This window comes from Micropterus salmoides, unplaced genomic scaffold (assembly GCF_014851395.1).
Source record: "Micropterus salmoides isolate LMB-PRFRI ecotype aquatic unplaced genomic scaffold, ASM1485139v1 Ms_hic_scaffold_23, whole genome shotgun sequence".
Taxonomy (NCBI): Eukaryota; Metazoa; Chordata; class Actinopteri; order Centrarchiformes; family Centrarchidae; genus Micropterus; species Micropterus salmoides.
This window is the reverse complement of record NW_024041484.1, coordinates 1,203,365-1,218,518: the sequence shown is the minus strand read 5'-3', so window position 1 is coordinate 1,218,518 and position 15,154 is coordinate 1,203,365. Positions and strand designations below refer to the sequence as shown.

General features: G+C 41.3%; 1 pseudogene; it reads left to right on the top strand.

Moving 5' to 3' along the window:
- Positions 1-1,011: 1,011 nt before the first annotated feature.
- LOC119918333 lies at positions 1,012-14,826 on the top strand (annotated as a pseudogene).
- The last annotated feature ends 328 nt before the right edge of the window (positions 14,827-15,154 follow it).

Here is a 15,154-nt window from a genome sequence, read left to right as displayed (position 1 = left end):
CATTTAAATTTATTCATTTAGCTGACACTTTTATCCAAAGCCACTTACCCCTCTGGAGCAACTTGGGGTTAAGTGTCCTCCTCAAGGACACATTGGTAGACGTGTGGCAGTGGGAATCAAACCTGGGTCTCTCACACCACAGACGTGTCTTATCCACTGCCCATCACCACCCCCACACATTTGTAGTAGTTTTTTTGGCTGAAAACTATTTCTACCTCTGGCACACAAACTACATAGGCTACAGTGCATTTCAGAATTACATGCTAAAACTGTTAACTACATGTGACTACCACATGATACTGGAGAGGGAGGGGAGAGGACATGGCAGGGGATAAGAGGTAGTCTAATCACCAATCAAACACAGGCTTGAAATTTATTGATTCATGAGTCTTTTTTTTTTTTAGTTTGTATACTCTACTTTAACAACCAGCTCATCTTTTATTTACATTCACATTTATTCATTTAGCTGAGGCTTTTATCCGAAGTGACTTACAATTGCTAATTATGTCAGAGGTCGCACGCCTCTGGAGCAACTAGGGTTAAGTGTCTTGCTCAGGGACACATTGGTGGATGTGGCACACCAAAGGCAGGTATTTGGAAGTTTTAATATGTAATTCTCCAAAAGAACTGAAAGTATAGAAAAACATTAAATAACAAAACAGAAATAAAACCATATAAAAATAATGACCGTAGCATAGTTGAACGTCCCGGAAAAACTCGTCAGCGGACTTGAGTTGAGACTATTCTGTCACACACAGATTCCATAGTCAAGATAAAAAAAATACAGCGAATATAAAATTAAGCAAAGAATAAAATAAAAAGTGTAATCAGAGCCTCCTCCTGGCAGCATCCCCGTCCTGCAACCTTTCCATAACAACTGGGTAGACCTCCTTTTCCCGCGTAAATGTCACTCCTTATTGCAGGCAGACGTCACAGCTGTATGCAAATCACGCTGATTGAAGAAAATCAGAAAATGGTGGCGCGGGAGTCGCGTAGTGCGCCTGCGTGAACATTTGCACACTGGCTGCGTCTGGCTGCGTCAAGCTAGCCACACGTAGCCGTTATCGAAAGTTGAATGAACTGGCTTTCAAAATAAGTGTATCGTCGTTACTTCAAATCGCGGCCGAACTGCGTTCTTGTGACCCTGGCTTTAATTTCAGAGTTCCAAGCGGATGTCATTTTGTTATTCCCGTGTCTTGACGCTTCGGCGGGCAACGCTATTGGTTTGCAACGGCATTGTTAAATGTTAAATGAGAGTTTACCGCATATGACACAAGTGTGGGTCGCTCAGCTTTTCATTTTGAAACAAGGTAAGTGTGTTTTCTGACTTTGTGGACAGAACAAAAGTATGTGTAGACAGCTCGGTGTCTGCGTGCAGTAAAGTTACCGGAGGATGGTGTTTCTGATTTCACATCTCGAAAAAGCGTTAGGCTACCCTAACCAGCTGTGTGTTTGTTACTAAAGCGTTGATGATAGTTAATAAAGCCTAACATTGGGGATTTGTGTGCTTGTTTTCATGCGGAGTGTCTTACGCTAACTTAAATACACCCACGATGTCTGTCTGTCTGATGATGCTCATGATAGTTGAGCTAACGTTAGTTGCTCGGTTAGTTCAGAAAACATTAACGTTATTCAAATTGTTAATGGTTCGCTCTAAGCTAACTTTATTATGTTTTTCGTATGCAATACAGACGTCAACGTAGCGTTAGTCTGCCGAAGCGGGCAAGGCCACTGACTGCTAGTTTTACCTTGTCTTGATATGAGTTACCTGCTCAAAACGTAACGTTTACAAAGTTTACATATTTAAGTGCTTACAGTTGTTCAACACATTTGAACGTTAAATGAACGCTGGTGTGTAACTGAGCTGGACTTTGTTGTCGGTGGTGGGTGTGTTCCTGCATCAGTGTCCAGCCCCCTCAGGAACATTTCAAACACAACGAATTTATGTTCTAAGTTAGCTCCTAACCCAGTGACTGAAAAATATCATGTCGGTCGCGCAATAGTTTCCACAATGTTTGAAAGAAACTGCAGTAAAACCGGACACGCGTTGACACGTTTGCTAGTCTCGTTTGTCGGAAACAGTGGTTCATGGTTTATGCCGAGGTCTTAGTATTTCCCTTTAGGACCAGACCGTTCAAAGATTCATGCCAAGTCCAGCACTCGCGGCCCACATCAAAGCCGGGCAGGATAACCCCATACCATGCATTTTATTGTTGTGGCATCACTTCCCGCTTCTCCCACAGCGCTGTGGTAACCAACTAGGGGTCCATTATAATGTTAAGTCCCTGAAACAAAACAAAGCAGAGGAGCCCGGAAATGTCTCCGTGTATTTTCTGAGACGAGGATGCGCCTGTTCCGCACAGATGATTTAGACTCTGCCTACATGTAGTAGTAAATCTTTTTGGATATAGTGGCCTGGCTACTCAGAGGCGACACCTGTCACATAATAATAATAATAATAACGCACGGAGAGAAGAGCTGCTTCCACGCTGCCAGCTGGGGAAGAAGAGGGACAGACTGAGTACTTGTCGAGCAGTGTTAATAACATAGACGCGTTCTAATTGTTTTTAACTTTACGTCTGTTGCAAGCTGATCTGTTGGTTATTGTAGGTCGCCCATAGCAACATCTGCAGGTAACTGTCAGGAGGATGGACAGCGCAGGAATGTACTGACTCACTTGGCACTCAGAGAAGAAAATAAATCTGATCTGTAAACTTCACTAATTATCTGCTGTGTGGCAGTTTTTAGTGATTTTAATGCACTTTCTTTCACATTCAAGTTGTTTTGCAGCCCTGACTGGTAGTCTACTGCATCTGTTCTTTTGCCATGTGCCAGGCTGTAGTCAGGACAGATTACACAATCACTGCCAGCATCAGCGCACAGCGTTTCACATGACATCATGGCCCCAAACCAGGCTGCATTTCACATACTGATGACGCCTCAAATATCAGTTTGAACATTTGTGTAAAGCAACATGCATATGTTTCCGTTTCCTCTTTAAACGTTTTAATTACCAAAATAAGTAAAGTGGTGTAGTACACTATTAAACAGGTGTGTTATCGATTTAGAGGCGTTTTATCAGCGGTTGTCGATCATTGGCTCAACATCCCGGCCACATGTCGAGCCTCCAGTTGCATCAGCACCACGGTTGCATAACAGGCAGCCAGGCCGTGCTGTTCCCTCCTCAGTGATGCTCAGCCAGATAACCTGCTCATTTGATGTACACACACACACACACACACACACACACACACACACACACACACACCACCTCCTCCTCCGCCACAGGAGATCAGGAGGGAGTGCCTTAAATGGCATATGACGTAAATGCGTGTTATGCACACAGCCCCAGTTTGTACTAAGTTAGTAGTTGCAGCTGCTTTTCTTTCCCTCATGATAGTAACTGAATATCTTTGGGTTTTGTGGATTCTTGGTCAAACAAGATATTTGAAGACATCACCTTGGACTTTCAAAAACTTTGATTGACACAATTTTAAAGGCCAAACATTAATTAATTAAATTGGAATCAATAATGAAAATAATTGTCAGCAGCAGCCCTATTTGATATATTCTTCTCTTCTATCTTTTCTTAAATGACGACATTGTAGCTTGCTCAGTTGGTGAAACCTGGTAGCATCTGAGTTAAAATGTAACTTTCACAGCAGGTTGTCTGTTCCAAGGAGAAAGTCAGCAACAGTGAAAAGAATATTGTATCTGTAATTTGAGGACCTGCAGCATCCTCGTCGTTTAAGATCCAGCCGTGACAGCATGGCTGGTATTGTTTTCTCTCTCTGTGTGTCTGTGATCGTGGCTGGAACCACCACAGAAGCAGTTTTAAGTGTTTTGCCAGGTGTTTATGTCTGTCGGTCTGTGGACAGATTTTGTCAGTGTGATAGCGTTACAATCGTGCAAGATGCAGTCATGATCAAGATAAAGGCCACGTTCAAACATGGGTGTGGTCCGAGCAGGGGCACCAGTAGTAGGGGGGCAGGAAATGGAACTTTACGCCCCTGGGCACATTTGTTTTCAGTTGTGGAATTAGCTTTACCAAGATGACAAGAATCCAGACAGATAAAAAAGATCATTTATCTCTTGACAATAATGACACATTCACAATCATAATCCTATTTAAAGTGGGACATTCTTGTATCAAACCAGGGAATATTTCAGCACAACACATACTCTATATGTTAAAACTAACAGGTTAAACGTTGACGGTCGGGCAGTTCGCCTGTTTCACCAAACTCCCTTCTCTCATGTCCTGTGTTCCATTACACCATGCACACTGGCATCTCTGCTGCTGTGACCCCATAGCGAGATGGTCTGTAGTTGTTGATGTGCTTCTCTTCCTGTGTTGCTGTAGATGTTTGGCTTCCACAAGCCAAAGATGTACCGGAGCATAGACGGCTGCTGCATCTGCAGAGCCAAGTCATCCAGCTCCCGCTTTACTGACAGCAGACGCTACGAGACCAACTTCAAGAGCTGCTTCGGGTGAGTCTGCAGTACCTTCTACTGTCATGATAGTCAAGATCCCTAAGGCACAGCTGATCTCTGCTGTGGTGCTGTTCTTGTACACGTGATGTCTTGTTGTTCCTTGGACCAGAGGGTTTCAAATTGTGAGGTGCATGCTGGTGTTCTAAAAACAACAAGAAGTTAGTTATTGTCGTTTGTAAGCATTTGCAGCAGCAGTGGCTATGACCCACAGCTCATGCAATTGCATTGTAGCAATTGCAGCACTTAAGATACTTATCTGACTCATGACTCAGTCAAATCTGAACACAGACATGATACATATTTTTAGATTCAATGTGACTGAATTACTCATTACTCCAGAACTTTCCTAAGAATCTTGATATTCTTCAGCATCAAAGTAATCCAGTGATAGTTGTCTGTACATCCATGGGGACGCTGCTAACAGGAGCTGCTAACTGGCCTACAGTAATAGCCTACAGCATAACTCATTGAATTTATGGTAATATTTATTTCCTGTCTACATCCTCCAAAGTATTAATCATAAAATCTACTTTTAAATCATGTGATGTTCTGCAGCACTTATGAGGACTTTCTGCTGACTTGCATGGTTTCCATGGTTACTTGTGATGCCGGACAGCACCTTTCAAAAACAAGCGTGTACAGTGCTGTACAGTAAAAACAAAGACAAAAGTCAATAGAATCAGAAATGATATAACAAGGTAAAATAAATAAAAGCAATGACAAATACCATCAGCTAAAAAGCTATAAGATAGACAGGAGATTTGAGAGAAGTCACTGAGCTTGCCAAAACAAGGTAATTGCGACAAATTGACTATTGTGCTGCATTCCATTTCTCAGTAATTCTCTGGTTTGTCTTGTGTTCAGTGCACCCCTGTCCTTTACAGCAGTGGCTCTGCCCCTTCATAAAAGCCCAAACTCCCTCTAAGCAGGCTGTGGCATGTTTAGATTATTATTGTTATCATTATTAGCATTTTACACTGCAGAAATTAGCCTAGCAGCTAGCAGGCTTTCCCTCCTCATATTTCAGCAAAAGACATTTATACTTTTACTTTACATCTCCTGACACAACACCACGGATGAATTTTAGCATTACGTAACAAAGTGTCATCAGCTCAGTAGTTCACCTGTCCTCTGCTAAGCTCCCCACCAGCACCACCTGTAAAGCTGCTCCAGCATGTTGATTGGCTATATTTGTGTGATGCTTAGCTCGTGTGTCTCTTCTGACCCTGCAGGTTGGGCGAGGTACGTTGTGGGGACATCTGTAACGCCTGTGTCCTCCTGGTCAAGAGATGGAAAAAACTTCCAGCTGGATCCAAAAAGAACTGGAATCATGTAAGGACACATTCAGCATCATTACACTTGTAGACCTTTTTATTGTGCTTTATAATGGGCTTTTTGTAGTTCTGAAACTAGGGATGCACCGATCCCAAACTGATATTGCATATCAACCCAATACTGACTCAAATAACTGGATTGGGTATCGATGACAAGAAGGCCAATCTATTCATTTCAGAGAGCTAACAGTATTTTGTTTTACAGAGTTAGAAAGCAATGTTTAAGTCACGCCTGATGTTGCCTTACACATAGAAGAATAATTCCCAGTAGGGCTGTGCAATATGACGATATATATGATTTTACGATAGCAAAACATCTTTTAAATTATGCTCAGGTGTTCCAATCACTTCCATGACCACAGGTGTATAAAATCAAGCACCTAGGCTGCAGACTGCTTCTCCAAACATTTGTGAAAGAATGGGTTGCTCTCAGGAGCTCAGTGAATGCAAGCGTGGTACTGTGACAGGTTGCCACCTGTGCAATAAGTCCATTTGTGAAATTTCCTCACTACTACATTTTCAACGGTCAACTGTTAGTGGTATTATAACAAAGTGGAAGCGATTGGGAACAACAGAAACTCGGCCACAAAGGTCCATAAAGACATGGATGAGCGAGTTTGGTGTTAGAACTTGACTGGCCTGCACAGAGTCCTGACCTCAACCCGAACACCTTTGGGATGAATTAGAGTGGAGACTGCAAGCCAGGCCTTCTAGTCCAACATCTGTCCCTGACCTCACAAATGTGCTTGTAGAAGAATGGTCAAAAATTCCCATGAACACACTCTTAAACCTTGTGGACAGCCTTCCCAGAAGAGTTTTTAGCTGTTACAGCTGTAAAGGGTGGGCCAACTCCATATTAAACCCTTCAGATTAAGAATGGGATGTCATTACCCTTCATGTGCATGTAAAGGCAGGCGACCCTAAACTTTTGGCAATATAGTGTACATCTTTATTAGGATATGAAATGACCTATATCGGGATACAAGATTTTAGTCATATCGCACAGCCCTAATTACCAGTCTCTTTCTCACAATGAGGAATACAGTTTTTTAATTTTACACTGCTTTCAGATCTGTACTCTACATCGGTAACCAAAGCTCAGTTACTCGGACTGAAAAAGTCTGATCGGTGCATCCTATCTGAAACCTGGCTCTACACAGTGTTTTGGTCACATTATTTAGCTCTTCCTGTTAATCTCTGTGTGATTTGAGGTGGTCGATGCAAAAGCTGGGTCGAGCATGAAGTCCACACTGAGGATGAAGACCATGAAGAAGAAGCTGAGGCCAAGCCAGATTTGTCGAGTGCAGAGCGAGCTGAAGAGAAACAGTAAGGAGCCAATTCAGTGATGGTGTAGTTATATATACTCTATATGATATAATACATGACAGTTATTAGTAATTATTATTATTATAACCTTCATTTAATCAGGTAATCAATTTAAGATCAAGATCTTTTTAGCAAGAGACATCAGTAGAGCAGTGTCTCAGTTCATGCCCTTCCATACATACACTTACTATTTTGAGTGCGTAAGTGCTTTCACACTGACATGCACAAAATGCACTGCTCTATGAATACCCAAATGTTACATTCATAACGGTCAAAAAGTTGAGTGTGGAACGCTGGACACTTTTCACCTTCAATGGTCGCCATCTTGGCAACGTAGTGGAAGGGGAGGGGCCGACAACCAATTCTGAAACCTTTTGGCGTTCAAAGAAGCTGCGCGGTTGTGATTGCAAACACAAGCAAGTTAGAGTATGTTAATTTTTATTCATTTTTTATAAAATTGAATTAAAGCCAAGTGAGCAAACAAGCCAGCAGAAGTTTTGGCGATAATGATCTGACCGATTACAGTGGAACCATTAAAAAGAAGAAAAAAGGGAGCGTTTAGTTGGTAGAGCACATGCCCCATGTACAAGGCCGAGTCCTTACTGCAGCGGCACAGGTTCCACCTGTGGCCCTTTGCTGCTTGTCCCCCGCTATCTCTCGCCTTCTTTCCTCACTCTATCCGCAGCTCAGTCAAATAAAGGCACAAAATGCCCAAAAAATATCTTTAAAAAAAGCAGTCAAATGTTGCAATCGTCTGTTTAGTGCACAGCTGTGTTTTGATTTTAGACAACACTACCCTATCAAAATTCACGCACTACGCAAGCAAGTGCATAGTGTACACAGTATATTACATGTATACTAACTCCTAACCCTGTCCTAGTGGAAGCATCTGAATTGAGACCCAGCATAGGAAAAAAACAAAACAACCTATTGAGTGGCTGGTAGAATTTGAGCATTCACTAGCCATTGTTATCGGCTATCTGACCAGATTCCCAGATACTCTTAAAATGGAAATAATTCAGTTTCAGAACCATTCTGTGTATGGATAGCAGGAAAATTTAAGATGGGCTCATTTTGTCTCATCAGCATTCAGTACATGTTTGAGGTTCTGAAGAAAGTTAAAGGCAGGTTTTAATGTAGACACAGTTCGAGTTGGAGAAGCCATGTGCAAACACGATTGTAACATCCATATAAAATGTATTATGTGTACATTTTATCTATGTATTATAAGTCCTAATATTTATATAGATTGTTAAAAATAATGGAGCAAGCACAGAACCTTCAGGTATCTCGGTTATTTATTGGGACGTTACACTCTGTATCTGTAGTAGTGGTGTAGTTGAAGAGTGTCATTTGCAATTTCTCAAGCTTAGCTATTGTAATAAACCTAAAACTGATTGCAGATAAAGCCTGCACCACTGCTGTGGAGAAATGATATGTCCATAGCATGTCTATAGACAACTTGACTCTCTCCAGAAATCATATGAACCCTTCTCTTACATGATTTAAAATTGACTAGGACTAAATTAGTGACAAAACAATTATACCCAGACAAACATGTAAATAATTCACCCGTAGCTTACTCTGGACTGAAAACAAGACCAGTGTTTTTATCCTTTACTCATTTTCTTTTAGATGTCTTTGTTGAATTTGACTTTTGTTCCAACATTTCCCATCAGTAATGGTTTGAGCAGCACACACTGGTTCCTGAGTGTGGGCCTCTTTGAACTGCACTACAACATGATCATCTGTCTAATGTAGAATACTTCTTTAGTTGCAGCACACTTATTTCAGCAGTAGATGGCAATGTGCACTATATTAAAATCAATCAATTATAACATGTCCCTCCTTATTTATAAACTGAACACAGGTTTAACCTTCATACAAGAATGATGATCATAGATGAACACACAGTCTCCATTCACACAAAAGAGCAGAGCAGCCAATGGCCAGTATATAATGCAGATGTCCTGTATGATTTCATTATTCCATGCACATTACAATTAGTAACCAGCATCAGTCTGACAGAGGTACAAACTTCTTGTGCAATGCTTTTATTTACACTATATCATACTGTTGAGCTAGTCAATGTACCAAGAATAAAAGACTGAATAATTACAGCCACTTGGATAAATAAGACTCCTCTGTCATTGTGTACAGTGTTGACACAGCCAGTGAGGCCTCTGTTGACAGCCCTGGGTACATTATTGCAGTGTGTCAGTAGTGTGTTTTGCTCAGCGTTGTCTGTGTCACTCCCAGACTCAGACGCCCACAGCACCACCTCCAGTGCCTCGCCCGCTCAATCACCCAGCTACAGCAACCACTCAGACGAGGGCTCAGATACAGAGGTTTCATTGGCTCCGCCCCTTCTCAGGCATTCTCCTTCCTGGATCTCACCTACTGGAAAAGGTAACTCCTCTCCACCACTGTTTCCCCTACCGTTGTTTTGGGGAGGGCAGCCTGCTCAAGCTCGTTTTAGACTTGGTGGAAGCCTGTGGAGGCTGTCAATTAATCACATGTTTAAAAGGGGACAGTTCGCAATACATGGATTGAAGCAATGCATGCATTGTGAATTGTCCCCATCACCTGGGGAGAACATGCAAACTCCATGCAGAAATCCGAAATCAGTCATTTGAAAAACGGGACACCAAATTTACTAGGAACATGTAGCTTGAATGTGTACTGTGGATTTCTTTGAACTTGCAGTCCAAATCTGAATGATGATTCATTAGACAGTCAGCTAGGTCTAGTTTCTTTGGGTGAGTTTTGTAAATGAGGGGCGCTCAGCAGGTTCAATTAACCAAACACAAAAGAAATGATAATGTAGTGATCTTGATTCCACAACATTTATTTCAGCCTCACTTCAACTCCACCTGAGGAATAATAAAATGCTCAAAATATTAGGGTGCAGAGGATCACAAAACTCAGTTTGGATCAAATCCCAGTTTTGATGCCACAGAATGCAAAGGGGATTTTTGCCTCGCGTTACTTGCACAGATAATAGTAGTATCACAGAGCTCTGGTGGTCCACAGACAGCTACAGTAATGTCTCTTGAAGTCGGAAACTCGGTGGCTTGCTGCTGCGGACAGGTTGAGAAGCAAGAGTGAACATAAACCAGCTTGAGACTGAGCTCCTTCCACTGGTGAACGGCTCGTGATCAGAGCAGAATCCGGTGTGGCTCTCCTGCAGAGCCACCCGTCTCTCAGCAGCTGGCTTAGCTGTCTTTTTTTGTGATTGTTGTGGTTTAAAATGCCTGATTTTGCGGCATCTTTTCTAAGAAATTGCGATGAAAGTTCTGATGTTTAGGGCCATTTTTTAAAATTGTGGGATTAAGTGAAAACTGCAATTGCAATGCAAGTAGCAGTGTTTTTTTTTAACTTTAGACTTATAGTTGAATCATTAAACAGTTTTTCCAGTATTTCGCGGACCTAACCCTGCATATTTAAACCAGCTTACCATGATTCTTTAGGCACTTGCAGTCGACAGGGATGTAACCACCTCGTCTGACTTCCTCCATGTTTCTGCCACTCACGTCAATGACGATCTCCTTTGTGTTCGACCACAATACTGTACATTTTGCCAGTTTACCCCCACTTTGGTAAAATCCTGTGTTTCACTGTCCTTTTTTGTCAGCAAATGCGAGACATTGGTATGACATGTCTGCTGCGTCTTGTAAACAAGGTGGTGTGCTGACATATGACAACGTTTTGCTGTAAACAGCGCTGATAGGTCAAATTTGGAGAAAGTTGCGGTGATTGGTCAAAATGGCAAGTCGCACTGAATTCGCAGCGATTTGTTGAATTTGCGTCAATAGTTGCGACACCACAAAATCCTGGGGGGACTTTTCATTGACTTTGTATGTAATACCTGTTTAAAAAAAAGGTAGGTCAGTAAATGGTGACATGGAGGATTCTTTTTTCCTACCCTAAAAATTTTAAATGAACTCACTATGGGCAACCATTTTACTCATTGGATTGATTGTAAACTAAACTTTTATTCCAAAAGTGCTGTTGTATGTAGGTTGTGCAGACTCATACTGACAGGAGTGTGTTTGATATTTCAGACAGAAGGTGTGCTGTGGGATCGTGTACAAGGGGCGCTATGGAGAAGTTCTCATCGATCCCCATCTGTACAAGCCCTGCTGTCAGAGGAAACCAAAACTGCACCAGCAACAGGAAGAAGATGGGGAGATGAAGGAGGAGGAGGCAGAGCTGGCAACAGGAAAGGACACAGTTAGCATGTTGGCACACTTTGAACCCAAACAAGAAGATGTGGAGGAGGAAGAGCAGCTGGGCCATGAAGCGCGGTGATGAGGCACCGGGTTGGTAGAGACTTCCTCGATGGACAGACAAACAGTATGACACCAATGTCCAAACAAGCAGTAACACAAATGGTCCAAACCAAGCCTCACTGTAGTTCTCCATCTTTACCAAGCTGCTGCAACCCTTCCAGACTTTCTTGATCTCTGGCGCCACCTGGACTGGATCCTTGGACTGGTTCTTTTGCAGTGTCTTTGCTTGGTGTGAGATTCTGTCTTTTTGTAAATACTTTATTTAGCTCTCTGTGTGAAATGCTGGATCGATGAATGCTGCATGGAAACCTATGGAGTTCACCCTTTAAACTTTGATGGAGCCATGAATCAGAAAGCAGCCTTCCACTCTGCCTTTCCTTTCCTAGGCTTGTTCTCAACTGTTGCTCTATTTATGTTCCTGCTTCATTCTATCAGATAGGATCTGAACTTGTTCATTCACTGTTCATGAATCTCTGGGTTTTTGTTGGAGTGTAAACATTTTGAAAACCGTGATGTGGCAGTGTCTTTTATAGCTATCCAATAGACCCTTTGCTAAGCCACGCCCCGCACACGCGGCTGGCCACAGTGCAGTATAGGACTCGCTCTAACTGAGGTCCAACACTTCCATGGCTGCGCTCCATTGACTCTAATGCAAAAGGAGTCGTCAAAAATCTGTCAGGTCTGACAGTTTGTTGGATTTAGCAACAGTAACTACGGGGGGGGTGTGGCTTAGCAAAGGGACAATTGCAGAGGTGCTAAAGACACAATGCCACCACGTTCCTTTAAACTTGTATGGGTATGTAACAATATGTTCACCCCCATGCTGACCAATGCCAGTATGCAGTATGAGAGGTAGAAGCGCAGGTCTGAGACAGGTTAAGACCTGAAAGTGGCACAGCAAAATTCATTTGTGCATCTTTGTGCTGTAAGCTTAGGGGAACTGGTAGCACGCTAGCACTATCCAGCCATAATACCCATCAGTCACTAACCAGAACGTGGGACTGTCACTTTTCCAAAAAATGAAGCTCAAACAGATGAGGACTAACATGTAAGTTGTTTGAAAAGCAAGATAAACACAACCCACATTGTCTAATACTGAACTACAGTGAAGAGTTAACATAACGGAAATCTGCAGACAGCCTTACCTTTGTCCATGATTTTTCCATTTCTGGAGTTTAATCCCAATCCCAAATTTTTCCTCACTTGTCTTTCGCTGATCTGTGGGTGAAATGAATGTGTGGTAGCATGACTCACTACCTTTCTCAAACAGACAACACACAACAACAATAGCCTTATTCATTAAGCAACAGGGCAAACGGGGTCAGACGTCTGGGCATTTTAAGAACAACTTCCATTGGAGAACAAGGCACACTTGGGCTTTGTTGCACTTAATACACACTGTGAAGTTTGAAATGTAACAAATCATTAGCAGTAGAATATTACACTTTTCCAACATCAGTTGGAATTTCACATAAAAAGTGACTTCAACCCAACAACACAGTTCATTCAAGCTACATTTTGTATTTGTCTCACTGACTACTGTTGCGCTACTGCAAATCGTGCCACATATCTTTTGTGGACAGGTTAATATTCAGAAAGAGCGGATAGATTTATATATTATTATTTTTTTGTATAGTGCAACACAACTAATATGATAGTATCCCCCAGTTTGGACTCTTGGAGCCTCCATTCCCTCAAAGGTCAGCACTGTCTGCACAGTCCACGCTGAAGCTCCATGTGAATTTCAGAGCGACTGAGTGCTACAATTCAATTTACACAGTGATTTCAGTCATTAATACAGCTGACACTTATTCTCTTGGTGATTTAACATTTAGCATGTGACACTCCTCACAAAGAACACACAAATGCCAGTTCAATTGGCTACATATCATCAGTAGAAATATATAAGACAAATATGTAGTTTTTTAAATTTATATATATATATATATATATATATATATTGTCTAATGGCCAATAATATGAGTATTTCAGAGTTTCCCTTTTGTACATAGTGCTCATGTCCTTGTTAAGAATGTAAATAATGCAAGACGACAAAAACTCTTCTTCATTGTTACCGAGGATAGATTGTGGTGCACATACATAAAAAGCACAAACCGATTCAGGGAGGTACCAGTCCAAATGCAGCTGTGAACCATTATAAGCTAAATCTACCCTCAGGAAGATGCAACAACATGAAGTGAAATGCGGGGACACTTCTGCATTGCTTCAGCAGCTTTTCTGCCATGTGGAAAGGGGCTCGGGAGCTATTTATATTCTAATATCATGGATTTGGCCTTTCATTATTAATATTTTATTAGTTTTTTAGTGTGAGGCCTACAGAGCAATGTTTAATTCACATTCTGTGGCTGTTTGCAGAACTCACTTCACTTGAAGCTCTGAGGATTTTGCATGATTTGATGATGTACAGCTTGAATATTTTACTGTATTTTTGTAATCTATTAATAAATGCAACAAGCATCTGTCCACAGATTTGTTATCTTCCATTTGAACCATAATTCATTAATAATTAGGTAACTTCAAGGAAATTTGAGGTAGTGCTGTATCTTACTGGTGTAGAGAAAGGGTTTTTGTTTCAAAATAATTAGTTGCTGAGGTTAATTTTTAAAGATAGCCAGACTGTGTTTACAGCTGTGTGCAGATTCAGAAACTTTCAAATGTCACCTCTGGCAGGAAATACTTCAACGTTTCTGGTATGCTAGCAGACATGTTAGCACTGTCAGTAACTTCATTGTCATCTGAAGCTTTAAAGCATCAATCTGGATTTTCATATTTTGGCCTTTTTTATTATAGTCTATTCAACATAACTACCTGTGGTGCCGCAGACAGCTGCAGTGTTTGGAACAGTATCAGAACTTTACTCAGTACTGAACCTTTAGTTCTTTTCAGTCTGCCATGACTTACACTTTTCCTCTTTAATTTAAGTATAGCTTCATCTGTGGGGTTGATTTGTCTAAAAATGTCTTTATTAACGTATCCTATAAAAATATTTTATTTTCACTACACTGAAATGTATTGCTCTTTGTAGACATGAAGACATTGTCTGTGCCATACTGCCATATAGACGGAACACAGGGGACATGATTGAGAATTGTGGAAAAATCGTATTCCATCATATTTATAAGAGGCATTCTTGCACTTCCCCTCAACCCGACCCTGGATAAGTGGATGAAGATGGATGGATGGATTCTTGTTCTGATATTTTGGGTAGATATACAAGATGGTCTTTAGTTACATTAGCATGTGATAATTTAGTAGTCTGTCTCTATATGGTTATTTTGCAGAGAGATTTCTAAAAGTTAAGTTTGTATTTTTATACGTGCTTGTAACTTCTACTTGTTCAATAAATGTAATTCACCTTATTTGAGTGTATTATTGTTTACTGACTGTAATACAATGGCTGTATACTCACCGGACACTTTATTAGGTAAACCTGTTCAATTTCTTGTTAACACATACAGCTAATCACATGGCAGCAACTCCATGAATTTAGGCATGTAGACGTGGTCAAGACAACTTGCCTCAACCATGCATCAAAATGGGGTAGAAAGGGGAAATAAGTGACTTTGAACGCGGCAGACAATGGAAGCCTTATTTAGAGCTCAATTTGACTATTTTTCAGAAACTGCTGATCTTCACGCACAAACATCTCTAGGGTTTACAGAGAATGGTTGAAAAAGAGAAAATATC